The sequence below is a fragment of the Typopeltis vanoorti genome, chromosome 8 (assembly GCF_054136105.1).
Source record: "Typopeltis vanoorti isolate ZY-2024b chromosome 8, IOZ_Tvanoo_1.0, whole genome shotgun sequence".
Classification (NCBI taxonomy): domain Eukaryota; kingdom Metazoa; phylum Arthropoda; class Arachnida; order Uropygi; family Thelyphonidae; genus Typopeltis; species Typopeltis vanoorti.
In genome coordinates, this window is record NC_143556.1 from 6,202,555 (window position 1) to 6,218,952 (window position 16,398).

The 16,398-nt window shown below is 37.0% G+C and overlaps 1 protein-coding gene across 2 annotated transcripts in view; it reads right to left on the bottom strand.

The window, feature by feature from the left end:
- The window catches only part of LOC150103699 (sterol O-acyltransferase 1-like), a 246,292-nt gene that overhangs the window by 223,311 nt on the left and 6,583 nt on the right, over positions 1-16,398 (bottom strand). Inside the window, exon 1 of one of the 2 annotated variants that reach the window (XM_090396649.1) lies at positions 6,735-6,816. The exons of the other annotated variant lie outside the window; for it this stretch is intronic. The gene's annotated coding sequence lies outside the window, so the exon portion shown is untranslated. Of the gene's footprint in view, positions 1-6,734; positions 6,817-16,398 lie in introns of those variants that run through there. 2 annotated transcript variants of the gene reach the window in all.

Below are 16,398 nucleotides of genomic sequence, written 5' to 3' on the forward strand. Positions count from 1 at the left end.
GAAATCCGTTAAGCAAGAATACCCGGGAGACTTCAGATATAAAAAAAGGAAAGATAAAAGTGGCCTCGCTGCACACTCTTTTTCAGAACATCATCAAATGAAATGGTGATCGGCCTCAATACAGGAACCAGGACCTCATAATGCTTCGTGACATTTGGAAGTCTCTTACACGTGAATATCACTTGTTAAGCTTCCATTACTCGTATGTCGACTCGAGAGCTATCTGAAGACCTTGATTAACAATAGGTGATTGCTGTTCGAAGTTCTCCTTTTTTTTATTATTTAACTTTTCGGTTCTATTGGTTTTTAGTTTTAAAAATAAGAAGTTGCTAATCGATAGTTCGACCAATATTATCATCCGCATGTAAAACAAAAACACTGAAAATGCAACAAATAAACACACGTGAAATGAAAGTATTAAGAAAAATAGTTGCTGAAAGAAGATTGATTAGAATAAAAAAACGAAAAGAAAAAATCAAGGATGTTAGTTACAATTGGTAATGGTAATAAAAAAATTGATAAAAAAAAAAGAAAACAGAAAGATAGAAAATGAGACAGACTTCCTTTTCTGTGCCGGTCGAGTAACTCGGGAACCAGTCGAGGAAAGGTTGTAGAACAAGTTCTTCTAGTCGGGAACTGAAATCGAACTTATAAGTCTTTCTTCTAGCGATCTAGCATTATAATACATGAAACTTGCTACAAAGTTATACAAAAAAAAAAAAAAAAACGGATAGACTATATATTGTAATAAGTTAAACATAAAGCATAAAGGACAGAAGAATATGCTTCTTCTACCTGAAAGCTTACCTTAATCATTTAAAAATACCTAGAAACATTTTTTTAATAACCATCGCTGTAAAATATAAAGTGATCAAATGCAAACCTACCTTTCAACTACGAAAGAATTAACAGTAACCCTGAAACACTTATGGAAGATATGGTAAGTTCTCGTGACAGAAAAAAATTATAAAAGATTTATTGGTATTTATCGATGATTAAAACGCAACAGTAGTAATGTCGTACAGACGCGATGAACATTTCCACTCAAAAATGACTTAAGGAATTCGTGAACAAAAAGGCTTCAGTATTTTTAACCAACATGTGAAACATGAATAGAAACACCAAAAATATCTCGAACTCAAAAGGAGTTTGAGTTTGGGTTTCAAAGGCGCATGTGTCGTGACAAATCACTCTTACAAGCTTCGTCAAACAAGAACTTTTTTTTTTTTTAATTATGACGGTTTTGTATTTAATAGGTGTATTCCACATTTAATACATTTTATAATACAACACCAAACTGCATTCGCATCTACGCCACGCTTTATTTCCGTTTACGCATTACCGTGTTTTTTTGACTTCAACGTTAGGATTGGTTAATTGTGACTGCATACGAATTTAGAAAACGGGAAACACTCCTACAGCTGAACAATTACATTTAATTACGCAAAGAAATGAAATTAACGAAGTGTGCAACCACTTAATGACTAACAAATTAGGTCAACAAAGTGTGGACTACATACTAAAGCGGAAGTATTATTTAATGATATCTCACAAAAGGGCAGAACAGATTAGTTGCGTAATTACAAAAGTAGAAGCGCAATGACACTCCAAAAAGCCACCTGGAGTCAATATTATTTTTACATAAGGAGAATTAAAATAGAACTTCCTTTCTTCGGACACATTTAATATTTTTATAGATAATTCATCACGAAGGCGTATGTTTTCCCTAAATCATTTTGATTTTGAAACTTATTTTTATTTTATTCCTTTTTGTTACATTTTTACATATGAACAGTAATAAAAATATAGTCATGTAAATTCAATTAATTTTTTTTTTTTTTTTTTTTTTAATAAGAGTGAAAAAGATTTGTCATACGTAGTAGCAATTCATTAACACCAAATTCCCGAATTTTAATCAGTGTAGAGGAAAGAATTGGCAGTACTGCATGATTAAGTTTGCATTATTCCTAGGTTCCTACCAACAGTTTTCTTTCAGGCACAAACAAAATTATAGACCAGTTATTCATTCTATTATAATGTGTAGCTCAGAAGTATGATATTATCGGTAAGAATGGGAAGAGCGTAATCTCGGAAGTATCAGAGTCCCGAAAAAGCACCGCAGAGCTAACATAAGCGCACGGTTTTACAAATATCATTCTTAACGACTTTCAAGCAACAGATTTTAAAGCACTCTTCTCCTCAAAATGAAAACTAAAAAAGTATAAGCCCAAACAAACTATCTTTATTCTTAGGCATACGCACAGTAAAATATTATTTACAGTGAAGTATCGGGATGAACACCTAAGAGAAACATTACAGAAAAAAACAACATACACAATAGTGTGCGGGGATTTCAATGGAAAGACTGGTACAGGATTTATTGGAAAAATACCACTACTATCATCATGTACACGCAACGCCATCTATTGCTCATCACTAACCACCACTAATATTTTTTTTCAGTAAATTGAGTGTGTTCTCAAGGCCTATTGGCATGCACGCGGGTAAAAAAATCGAGTTTCCGGGAGAGAGAGAAAAAAACCTACTACAGCCGTATGAGATCGAGCTCGCTCACCTTCAATTGAAAAATTCCATATAAAGAATCCTCTTCATGACGAGAGTCGAACTCGGGCCTTTTCCAACCAAAGGGCGCAACATACTGTCGTACTTTGAATTGCTCTACGGATGTTCTTCAACCCTGAACTGGACGGACTGCGTGTTTTACTTTAGAAAATCCCCCCGTTTCGGGAAGAAAGGCCTCTCACTTGCGTATGACACTAACTTACCTTCAGCTGAATGTGGTTCCTCACCTTGCGTGACCGTTCTCCTTATTCTGCAAGGAAAAAGGAGGACTAAAAGGAAAAAGGAGGACTTAAGTTGTTGACTTAATGAGATGAGTAGGGGGATTTCTCGAAATATAGGGCTCAATCATGTCATCCTTTGTCTCCTTCTACCGTAATCTGCAGATGACAGGCCCTCTCAATTTATCTGAGGTACGCAAATTTTGGCTACAAAACTTGCATACAAGAACGGATCTTATTAACCTTCTTATTCAAAAATGGCATCACGAAAAGATCTCGAACACACGCGCATTTCAATTGCTGTTTTTAACCATTCACGCCATTCCCATGCAGTCGCGTTTTTCAGGTGCATTTCGCAAAATGGGCAATCAAGTATTCGTTCCATTTGTTTATGTCGTTTATCTGTACGCACATCATAACTCCGCTTTGTTTAAACGAATTCATTTAAAAATTGGCATTTAGGACCTCGGTCCGATTTTCATTAAAATCAGATTATTTGTTTAATGACGAAACGATAGAAAATTACAAATGAAAACAAAACCAACGGTCTACACGTTAACTAAGCCAGAGGCTCCATTGTAGTGATACTGAATAATGTGACTATACAAGACTGGATTAGGACACGCACCTTTATGACTGTCCATCATAATACCCTCTCTATATAAAATAATAAGCCTTTTTATGTCACGTTTTTTGAAACGTTTTGAAACTCAGGAGCTACCCTGAGTGTCGCATCTTCAAAATTCGAGACATCAGAATTCAAGGAGAACCGGCCTACCAGTCCGGAACTCGGGGGGGGGGGGAGTACATAATAGACGTGTGACTACTGCAGTTCGATCCGGTCAATCCTCTTCCGTTGATTGGTTGATTTGGATTTACAGTCAAAGCAACTCAGGCTATGAAGACTGAGTCTACGTATTATGTCTGTTACTTGCGTCTGTTCTAATGGCTGGTTTACATGTTTTTTAGGATGGAAACCCCGAGTTTCCGGGAGGGATACCCTGCCCATCCCTATGAGACTGGTTATCCACTTCAATCAAGAAGGCTGATCAGCTACTTTGGTAACGCGTTCGCAAGACCATATTCCAAATGCGGAATGTGCATTCCTTTTGCGCACTGTAATCTAAGACATATTTAGATTATCTAGAAACCAAAGAATGTACAATGCGACTGGTTTGAGTTCACTTCAAATGATGTTTAATGCAATGATCATGTTCCCCATGTCATGGACGGAAATCGAACCCAGTTCTTTCCGACCAAGAGGCTTCTATATATATCTATATCGATTGAGCTACGGAAGTTCTTACGTTTCTTATTATTTATTGCATTCATGTATTGCACAAGCGAGTTGTAGAACCTGTGCCATGTTTGGGTCGTGTGAAAACATTTTTGAATTAATTCCTTGAATATACAAGAGAATCCAAACATTGTCAGCAGTAATTAATAAAAGAAATGATTACTATTACGTCACACCTCCAAGTAGCACAAAAGACTCATCAGGAATTCGTGAAATAAAGTTATGCTCTGAAAATTCCTTTGACAGTTTAATATTCAGCTACTAAGGAACTGAACAATCCGATTTTTTAATTGTCCAAAACCGGATCTGAGAACACTCATTATTATTATTATTATTACGTGACAACTGGAAGGAGTCCAAAGACTTATCTAGGGAGGTCACCTACTCTACGACTCTTCATCTCCACCACTCAATCCACCAACTACAGCGAATCGCCACTACCATCATCATCCCCACCACTACTCCCCATCACCACCATTAGTATTTTTTGTGTGGAAATTGCGTGTGTTCTCAAGGCCGATTTGTTTGTATGAGGGATGAAAACCTGAGTTTCCGAGAGAGGGGAAAAAATCATGCTACCTCCGTATGAAATCGGCTAACTCACCTTCGACTGAAAAAATAAAACCATATAAAGATTCCTTCCGTCACGACGAGGATCGACCTTAGGCCTTTTCCAATCGAAGGGCGCAACGTACTGTCGTTCTTCCAATTGCGCTACGGAATTACTAATTAGCATACAAAATAAAGTAGCCTTAAAGCCTGAGTAGCTTTTCCCAAATGCATAATGAGTAACATGAGATGTCACAAAGCACGTCGTGCAGGGAATGGTTTGAGGAACATGACTCCACCTTAATGGATCGCTTCCCTCACTTGCCAGATTAATTCCATTCACCATTTCGAGATATGGTGGAATAAAATGTTAGGAACCCACTGCCTACAAACTCTTATGTAACTGTACGAATTCATTGTCTGATACCTACGGAGCTTTCTAGGGCCTCTTGGCTTTTAGGTTGATCTCTTTAATAAACTGGCAGCAGTATATATGACATCAAATGTCATTGCTAACCGCGATGAGATTTTAAATAATTAACTTTATTTAATTTTGTTTTAAATGAATTCCACAGAAGAGAGAGATAGCAAAACCTATAACAACGGCGCCACAAACTTGTGGACAAAACTCTTTTAATGCTCATCGCAATAAGCTTTTCAATAATCGACCAACGTGATTGGAATGTCTGAATTAATGGATTCGGGCATTCCAAACAAGTGGGTATCGAATGAAGATATTATTATTATTATTATTCCTGATACCTCCAAGGAATTCAAAGACTCATTGCGGGAGGACACCTACAACTGTCTCAACCACTATACCGAACCTCTACTACGAATCATCTCCATCAACGCCATCTACCGCCCACCTCCGCCACCACAACTAGTATTTTTGTCTGTAAATTGCGTGTGTTCTGAAGGGTCGATTTGTCTGTATGCGGGATGAAAAAACCCTGCTACCTCCGTATGAGATCGGCTAACTCACCTTCGATTGAAATCAACACACAAAGGAGAGACGAATCTGGAAAGAGTTCCGATAAAAACGTAAAACAAAAATTATATTAAAGTAACTCTTCTTATATATATCCTTAAAAAAAAAAGAATAGATTACAATTTGATGAAACATGGGGTTAAAGGGTTGTAAAATGTTCTTTCTTGTGGTTCTATCAGTTGCTTTAATATCATTTTTGTTCTAGGTGTTTACCAGAACTTTCCAGAGCCCCCTCGTAACATTATCCACATCATAACACATAGCTAATATCTGTTAGTAGTGCATTATAGTAATGCAATTTCAATATTATACAAAAGAAATCCGATCTCAGTCCATAATCAAAAGGTACAGTTAGTACCCTTATTTAAGCATGACGTTTAGGACTACAGTATTGAAATACTAGACGTTAATAAGAAGAACAGAAAAGGTAGTATTCAGTGACAAGATTAAATGACAACAGTTATTCGCACATGTGAAACAGTAACGATAAGGGATTAAAAAAAATAATAACCAAATTTATTGAAAAGTACCGAGAATTAGTGTCATCATCATTATTATTATTATTATTATTATTATTATTTAAAAACGTATTATTATTCTTTTCCATATATTAATTCTACTTATTGTAACAAACGTTTGTATTACAGTGTTAATTTTTATTTATCCACTTTGTGTACATGTAATTTCTTTGTAAGAGAAAGTATTTTTTAAAAAAATATTATTAACAAATATATAAACGTCAGATAAGCGCACGGAGTTGTAAATACCATTTTCATTCTTGATTTTTTATTTTTATACTTCATAAACTAATGCTCAGAATTCTGGCTAAGGCACCGTATATCAATGCAATTATTATTACTCATTACGAAGAAATATCAATAAATCAATGCTGTATAAACATAGCATTACTTCCCTGGGGTTAGTTTTAATAATGATCTTATTATTAAAACTGATGAGCATAGCATTATGGAAATGATACTACCTGCTTATTATTAAAACACATTTCATTAAAATTACTTCTATGCACTTTTATTATTAAGATATTCAACAACGCATTCATTAAACTTTGAATTTCGAAATGTCAAAAGAAACTTACGGAAGTCCGATTCCAACTCAGAATTTCTTCGTATCCAAGCTTAAAAATAAATAAAAAAAACAAATTCACTTCCACCGGCTCCACAGCATCAACCCTCCCCAAAGAATGTCGGCTGGCTAGATTTACCCGGACATTACTATCAGCAGATTCACGTGACTAGTTTTGGACTAGTTCATTGTTCCGGTAGGGAGAGAAGAGCTGTTCAAAGGCAAACGCACTATATAGAAGCCGGACTGGATTTTTACGTACGAGGTTAAAACCGATAATAAACATTGCTTTTCAGCCAGTGCGTTTCTTGTTGTACAAGAGATCTTTTCCGCTCTGATTCTTCAATGTTGAAACTCGTTATTATTCATAAAGAGGGATAATTCGCTTTTTTTGTTTTGTTTTTTGCATAGATCTACGTAATTTATATTTATACAAATTCAGAATAAAGAGAGATCAACTACATCATCGAGCTTATATGAACATCAGAATCGAATACAGACATATTTTATAGCTTCTTATCACGTATAGTGATGAACTGCGCAAGGTCAAGTTCAAGAACTGTATCTATAAGCAGCGATTTCATACATTTAACACTGAGGGCGTTATTTATGGGCAGACATAAAAAAAGGATTTCATTGAGAAAAGACAAAACGTAACAAGAGTCAAACGCAAAATTGAGAAGCCATTTCCGGCAACTTTTTTCATTATTCTTTCCTTTGGTGTTTTATTAACTTCATATTATTTTAGCAACTTCATTTCGTGTGAGGAAACATGCAACGGTCACATGCTAATACCACGTTGTTCCTGGTAATCTAGAATTCGCATCTAACAACGAAAGTGAAAAAGATAAAATATCTTCACGCAGATAATAATTAATCCACCGAATATGCAGTGTAATGCAAGCGTGTACAAGAAAGCTGAAAATCCAAAGTTTACCGTTGCTGTAAGGATCGTGTTCTGTTTTATTTCATTGCTATAATTAATGTACATGAACTGCACTGGATTTTTTTTTAAAAAAATGTCTTAAATATATTTTGTAGTTACTGTTTTAATAAATACAGTATTTTATAAAAAAACAAATCCTCTGTTGCATTTTATTAGCAAAGAGACCAAAGTTTTTTTTTTTAACTCCTAGCATTTTGTAGATTATAAGCAGCAGGTCTTCCCTAAGCCATCACTGATAGCTGAATCCAAGGCTATTAATGATTTCAAGAGCCATGAGGGGGTAACATACAATCTTGTAGTCCTGAGACCTTACTGATGATATATTGTTGTCTGTAAAAGTGGAAGTTCTTGGGTATAATTTGAGTTGTGGGGTTAAAATCCCGAGTTTATTGGACGAAAGTCCATATCTTCCTGTACCAAACATCAACTGACCCAGAAAAGTCACTAGCCGACGACTATAATGTAAACAATCTTTTTATTGTCAGTCTAGATCTCTAGAGGCAAGCAGAATTTCTGCAGAGCTTTATAGAGACCATCATTCTTTTTAATTAAATTAAAATAATTAAATATTTAATAAAATTATTGTTTTAATTAAATATTAAACATTTCATTTCAGTTAGCACAATAATTATAAAATAACAACTTTTAAATATATAAATCCTTTAATGTCTTTTCATTGAGAAAAGGCAGTACTCATTTAATCCCAATTTTCAAAACTGTTAGGGTGTTGGTTTCCAGTATTCACAACTGCCAACTATCAGCGCATTTTTATTGCATGCTGCACGAATGACGATCGATGTTCATAATCCGCTCTTTCTCCATCTTTCTTCTCAGTCAATCTTTGTCCATCAAAAAAAAAGCCCGGCTCTCCTGTGTTCGATTAAAATAGGCTTAGCTGTTACTCTAAAATAGGCTTAAAAATAATAAATAAAAAAAAAAACAGAGCGGTAGACTTTTTCCTCCAAAAACCTGGTGCTCGAAGTTACCGAAGATATGAAAATCTTAAAATATTAAAAAAATTAATAATTTATTAATGTTAGTATTAACATGAAATCCCATGCAAGGATACGTTTACACATCATTGACGTTCAGAATGCACGTTTCATCATGCCTTTGTATGGTCTTCGGTGACCTTTGTATGTTTTCCGCTTGGGTAGCAGTTGGTTTCACCGATAGCAATCACGTGACATTTCTCTAACTATTCCTTTCTGAGTTTTCGTATAAAATTTGCTGATTACCTGAAACAGTTCCTAAAAGAATGCACTGTATATATATTTGATTGCTTACAAGAGGGACGACTTGGACTTTCTTTGTCAGTACTCAATAGGATCAGTCTTTTCCGTATGTTTTCAAACTGTATTAATCTAAATATTTCATTATTTAGATTAATAATAAGCGTTCTTGTGTTTACACCCATGCCACAAGTCCCACTTAAAACTACACTATCTAATCCTCCGCGCGCAGACGCACCCACGCACGCACACACACACATGTTATTATCCACCATATATTCCCGGTTAATAGTACTTTTGTCTGTTAATTGCGTGTGTTCTCTGGCTGATTTATCTACACGCGAGATACCACTGTGGTTATTTATTTAGTTATTTTTAATGGTGATAGCAGATGGTTAAAATAACCTCTCATCATTACTTATTATTCATTGCATTGGCCAGGCAAGGATCATGTCTTCTATGATAAAGTCGGATTCGATTCACTAGCTAACTTCGAACAGATTATAAGACTTCACACTTGGTTAAGCACGTAGTTATGTATGCCTTGTGGGAGGGGCAAGGAAAATCGCGCGACTTCTCCGTTGTTATATGCACTCATGGATGAACTGCCATTTCTCGGCCTGCGAACATTCTGTTCTTCCTCTAAACTGCTTTGTTTCTACTACAAGGTCATCTTCCATTTCTGCTTCCCGAGAGTTGTCAGAGGGAGGAGAATAAAATAAAACTAACATAATACGACCCGAGAATTTGCGCGTTCCCATTCGAGAAAAAATGACCTCTTGAAATACTTTAATGCTGCAATAACCATTATAATATTAAAGATAATAATATGTGATTTATTCGAATTAGACCTCGGGATTGGCTTCAAGAGATTACTGAATGATGGAGAATTTTCAAATTTGCTATCATGCGATACAAAAAAAGTCAACGGATCCTATTCTGCATCCATTTCCTCGTAGTTCTCGGTTCGTCGTTCTATTAGTTTCTCTGTGTGGCTGTCAATGGCTTCGCGATACTCGTCGAATTTGCATTTTGCTTTCAGCGTTTTACAAAAATTAAATGATTTAAGTTTTGCGATGAGAAAGCTTTCAAAAATTGAGATACTTCTCGTTATTTACGTGGCCTCTCGTTCTTGGCAAACTGCTTAAAATCCGACGTTCCGTTAGCGTAGCACGTGTGGAAAGAAGTTTTTCCAAGCTTAAACTGACTAAAAATTATTTGCAAACAGCAACGACCGGAGAAAGATTGGTTGGTCTAGCCACTATATCGATAGAGGCGGACGTAGTTTATAATTTAAATTTCGAAGAGCTTATAAACAGTTTTATTGTGCGACATCCCCGTAGAGCAAACATTTAATTAATATTATTATGTAATCGTTTTGCATTAATGTTTCTCTTGTAATAAAAACAAAATAGCAGTTGGAGATTTTCTTATTATTTTTGATTTATAATCCATCAGGGGTCGATATTTAATTGTTTTCCAGGGCGCGATCTAATCTGCGACGACCCTGGTCACATTTATAATATCCGCCAATTGAAACGCTCATAAGTCTCTTTATGTTATCAAGCAAATAATCCACGGGGAATACGAGAATTTCTTTCATTTTATGTGATTATGAGAAGTTTAAACCAAACTTAAAAACAAACGAAGATAAATAAAATAAAAGAGTTTGGGATATTTTAATAAAACAAATATTGCTACGTTCGTCTTAAGAAAGTCTACTTATAGCAGTCATAACAGTAGTGATTAACGCTTTCGTATTGCATACCAACACTGCTTTTCGGAAAAAGTCAGTCATCGCCTTTCCCCCGTGGTTTATTAGTAAATAAAACGATTTCTACGTCACGAGGCGTATAAGGCGCTGCCACCGGATGCTATTCGTAAAAAGTGGGACACACGCAGAAGCGGGCGTTGTTATCGCAGTCTGCCGACATGTTGTTTTTCAGAAGGGCATTAAGTGCACATGTACTTCCGAAGGGCAACGACGCATCGGACTTTGACCTTGTCTACGGAAGAAGGAGGAATTTCTCACTTGCACGGCTGGTTGGTTGTTCATCGAGACTCTTCTTTGTGATAAGAACGCTATCTTTCGCCGCACTCTAAACACACAATCGCAGAGACGTAAACGACACGATGAAGCATATTTCGAGTTTAAATAATAATAATCGCATTACTGCCGCGGTTGGTTCTTGAAGTTTGATTAGTTCTCAGTCCGTAATAACAACGGCGATTTGTCCTCTCAATAGCAGTCATTCTCCGCATCCCGATTCATCTTATTTGACTGCATAAATTCTTCTAAAACACTCAAGATCATTCATCCATTATAATCTTATTGACGTTTTAACTCAACAATATTGACAGTAAGTTCGCCATGAAATACAAATAGAAATGAAGTCAGCGGTGGAGATCGGCAAGTGGAGTGTTGCAACCAGTCTTAAAATTGTTCACAAAAATTAGCCTTTTAAAGAACGAGCTGATTAAAAGTGCCAAATTTCTGTTTGGCTAAAGTGGAAGAAAACATTTACCCTCGCGCTCATACAATAGCGAACACCACGTTAGCTAGTGGTGAATGCTTCAACTGGTCATTCGAATTAAGTAGATTCGGTTAATAAATAGAAATTGTCAATAAGATCGCTGTATGTCGGAAGTCTGGAAATGATTCCCGATGCTCCAATACGAACCTCTCTCCCTCGCTGGGTCCCGGTTCTCGAAGATATAACGTCGGTTCGTGTTTTGTTCTTGAAAGCGATTTTCAACTCGCATGCGAAGAATTCCTTTTGTATGGAAGCGAAATATTTACGGTTGGGAAAGTGCTTTTTAAAATGGCAGTCCCACGTGATTGCGAACTGCACACAACAACTTGCAATGCGATGCTAGCTCAGCTTATATTCGGAGAAAAGTTGGACGGATTTAAGGAAACCAGAGAATTTTTCGTGTTTTTTTTTCCCTTTTACTTTTAGATTTGCATATGGCTTTATTGCGTTTCCGTGGGTGCATTTTGTAGTTTTCCGGTTTAATGACATTAACAAGTCGTAATAATAAAATTGCGAAATGCATTTCTGCGGTATGCACTTTTTCTTTTTCCCTTTCCGAGTTCATCGACTCGGCCACCTGTGGCAGCGAAATTATATTTTCAGTCCACTGTGACTGGTTGTTTCGAAGCGAAGGGGATAACCGGTCACAACGCATTTCTAACTAAACAGCAGCGACCAATAGTGTCATATCGAGGTAGGAGTCTTAGAACTTTTTCTTATTATTATTATTTACTTTAGTAAAATAATCCAAGAGCTGCAACACGATACCTCAGATGTCAGCATATTCGTAGCAGTTTAAACCAATGAAGGCTAGGCTTGATTTTAGGTGAACAAATATTAATGGAAATGAAAACGTCAGCCATTTTACCATTAAAATGAAGTAATTTATATAATTTTGTAACTAATGATATCGTGCATACACACACACACACACACACACACACACACACACACACAAAACCTTGATAATTAAAACACAACTTTTTTGTGTATATGTATAATGACCATATGCATGTTAGGGTGCATAAGCCATAAAGACTTCAGTAAGCATGTGGTTAAAAGAAGGGGGCACGAATATTTTATGATTTTCTTGAATAGCTGGCGATTGTGGTCCTTGAGGCAAACAGCATAAGGGAGGCCACTCCACAGGACAGAAATGGATGGAATGAAAAGGAAATCCCAAGGATTGCCGCCATTATTCCTTCAGGAAAGCGAAGAAGGGAGTGGTCAGTCCCAGAACTGCCCATGAAAATATCTAAACAAGAGACGTCAGGCAGAAACAGAATGTCTGTGAAAGAGTGGCCACAGTAAATCCATGAGAAAGGGGTTTAAGTTGCACAAGCATGAAAAAATAACACTTCGTTCAATTGAGCACAAAGAGACAATGGGGGGGGGGAGAATGAATACCACGTGGGCTAACTTGTTAGTACCCAAGCTATTAAGAATGCCTGTGATGATTATCTGGCTAAAGATTAGAAGTGGCATGCGGGAAGCTCTTCTTGATATGGTGGGAGTTGAATTGCCTTGGTTGTGGGTACAAAAGCGGGAGAAGGCCGATGTCAGGAGATCAGCCTTATATTTGGATAACAATTCGGTGCTTCTTGTTATACGGATTAAATACTTTTCACCTATTCATAACAATTTGCAATAGCTACTGTAATATAGGATGAGAAGAATGATGAGAATCTACGTGAAAGAGCGACGAAGTCGGGGCCGGTCCGAGAGAGTATCTGATGCTAAGAAAATTTAGGTGCTCCTATACATTGTCTCTCTCTATATAATTCTGTCATACTCACACAAGCACACGTACACATGTGGATAGTTATAAAAATAATATCATTATGATTATTAACCAAAAGCAATACATTTGTATGCATATTTGATTACTCCTAATATCTGGATAGGAAGAAAATTATTACATCTTAAATACAAAAATTATGAAAAATTAATCTTTTATAATTATAATTATAAAAAATTAATCTAAATACAAAAATTATGAAAAATTAATCTACAATCAATATAGATGAATTAATTCATCTATATTGATTATAGATTCAATTTCATGCTCTATAGATATTATTGCTAGACCAGTGAGTCGTTTCTGAGCCATCGTAGAGCGAGTGTAAGTTTTAATTTCGAGAGACTCCTTTCTGAACTTGCTACCGATACTGGCAATGTCGAAAATCTCGAGCAATAAACCCATTTGGAACACTATTTTCTAAATTATTTTTGCATACGTATGACAGGACATCTAACGAGGAAGTATTTTCTGGAATTCGCCTTGCTATTATTTGTAATTCACTACATAAATCTGTTCCGTCAATATCTCTAGAATTATCATGTGTTAAATAATTTTCCAATATCAAACATTTTTTAAGCAGTTCTGCTGAAGTAATCTTTGAAATTCATATATATTTAAAAGAAAACCAAACTTTTCGTTAATTGTAGACATGTGCTTGAATTTTCCATCAACATATGCAATTCCACCGGAACTTCCCCGATCATCTTGGGACAGATGCCAGAAGGAGAAAAAATCTCTGCATTTGAGGTTAAGTATGCAAAGAGCAGGGGAGTGGAAGAAATAGGGAAAGGCGAAAATAATGTAGGGTCATCAGCGAGCACCAGGACGGCTTGATTTATTTCATTTTTTTTTTAAATTATTAATCAAGGTTTTACTAATTTTTTTCGAGGATTGAAATTTTCCCCCGAACTATGTAGCAAAATGTGGCGCCCCGAAGTCTTAACGCCCCTAGGCGGTTGCCTAGGTTCGCCTAATGATAAAATCGGCCCTGGACAAAGTTATATAGCTTTGTTAATGATGAGAATGGGCATTAGCATGGAAATGATTATGAAGAGAGAACGATTTGGGGTTCGTCAGGTTCACACCTATAAATCATATGCAAGGATGTCTGCATGAGCAAAGAAACTAGACAAGAAAAGTTCTGCAAGTTGTCGAACTGTGTCGCGCAGACTACAGAGAAGAATATATATATATATATATAATATATTCTTTATATCATGCAAGTAGCTTATTATGTTCGTACACGAATACCAGGAGTATCGGAAACAAAGGCGTAAAGTTTGTCGCCTTGACCAATACGTTGGGACCTCACATTGTAGACGTTAATGACACTAGACTATCAGAAGCAGACATACTAACTGGCATCGGGTGTAAAGAGTAGAGTGTTTTTAGAACTGACATGCACGATAGGAAAGGAAGGGGGGGTGCTGTTAATAACATGAAATGATTTGAATCCATTTGAAATTCCGACTTATGAATGCAATACTTTTCAAGTTTTTCATGTGGCCATGAGTTTTACGCCATCTGTTGTGAAGTGGACTCTAATAAGATCAAACACATAGAGGGGTGTTGTTACAGGCTCAGTGGATCGGGTGCTGGTGAGGAAGAAATGGAGGCGGAACGAGTAATCATAATGGGAGACTTTAATTTTCCAAACACTGATTGGGTAGCTATGAAATCTCATGAGAAGAATGAAATTCAATTTATTGAGGTCTTGCGAGGCTTCCTCAAGCAGCATGTGAAACTCAGGGGCTACCCTGAGTGTCGAGATTATAGTGTCAAAGGGTCCGCGCGGTTAGCCTACTGGCTGTTTGCTTCGCAACCATATGACTAGGGTTCGATAAAGAGTGTCCCAGGTTCGATTCCCGTCAAAGACGGGAGGAATTTGAGGATCTTCCTTAACCATAGCCAAGTTAGCCGGTCTTGGGCGCCGGCAGTAAGGTTTTTTCCGCCAGTTTATCTGGCGTTTTTCATACCGCAAACCGTCCCAGTGAACGCACACGGATCTACAGCCATAAATACTTACCCCCACCATGAGGGGACTCAACTCGCCCCAATAGGGATGGGGGAGAAAAAAAAGGGAGGAAACTCCATACGAATAAATAAAAGTGTCAGAGTTTCATCTAAAGACGAGCTGATTCTGATTCTAGCTGGTGACAGTGATCATGCAGTACTCACTTGAGAGGTGGCTGAACTTAAGAGAATTCGATTCAGAAAAGGTTACACGCTGAACTAAAATGCGGAAAGCTATGACCACCTGAGGGGTATGCTGGGTTGTGTGTGATGGTAGCAGTTGTTGGATGGGAAGAATATCGACAGTGCATGGGACACGTTTAAAAATATTTGACTGATGTCATCTCGGAATTTGCCCCTAGACTCAGAAGAATAAATAGGGTGGAAGTGTAATGGATTTGTGATCTTATTAAGCAAGAGAATTGTACATACCTTACATGTCATGAAAATTTCTGATTTACCACAGGCCAATATTCAGGGAGTGCCTGAATATTTGAATATTTATTTCTAGTAATAAAATATGGGACGTGCTGCATGTTTTGCATTTTACTCGTTGTCAAGATGCGACATTCATCTGAATTATCAGATTCCAACATGGGATGGTAGTTGGGTGTCACAGCAGTGGTCTTTCTCTCCGTGGCATTCAATATACCCGTCTCAGTATACCAAAATTCACCGTTGCTTATGTCAATCGTAGATGGAAAGCGCCCTGTAAGCCACCGACACTCACTGAGCGAGATCAACGAGCTCTGTCTCGAAATGTTAGAGCATCACGCACATCATCAGCGGACCTCGCAGTAAACCTGGAAAGTGCTGCATGGGACATCTTTTAGCACTAGAACTGTCTACAGAGAACTGCATGGTTTGGCAAAGTGGCTGCAAACAAGCCAAACATCACTCTCCTACAACACCAAACGACATTTAGACTGCTGTCTTTGCACCGTTTGTGGACCGCAGATGATGAGGAAAGGGTTCTGTGGAGCGACGAATCACGCTTCCAAATGTTTCACTCTGATGGTCGTGTTTGAATCTAGAAGTTAGCTGTGTGGTGGAGGCTCAGAAATGGTATGGGGGGGGGTTCAGTTGGATGGAACTTGGTCTATTAGTGGATGGGCCTAAATCATGACGTCCGATAACTATCTGGACATCAT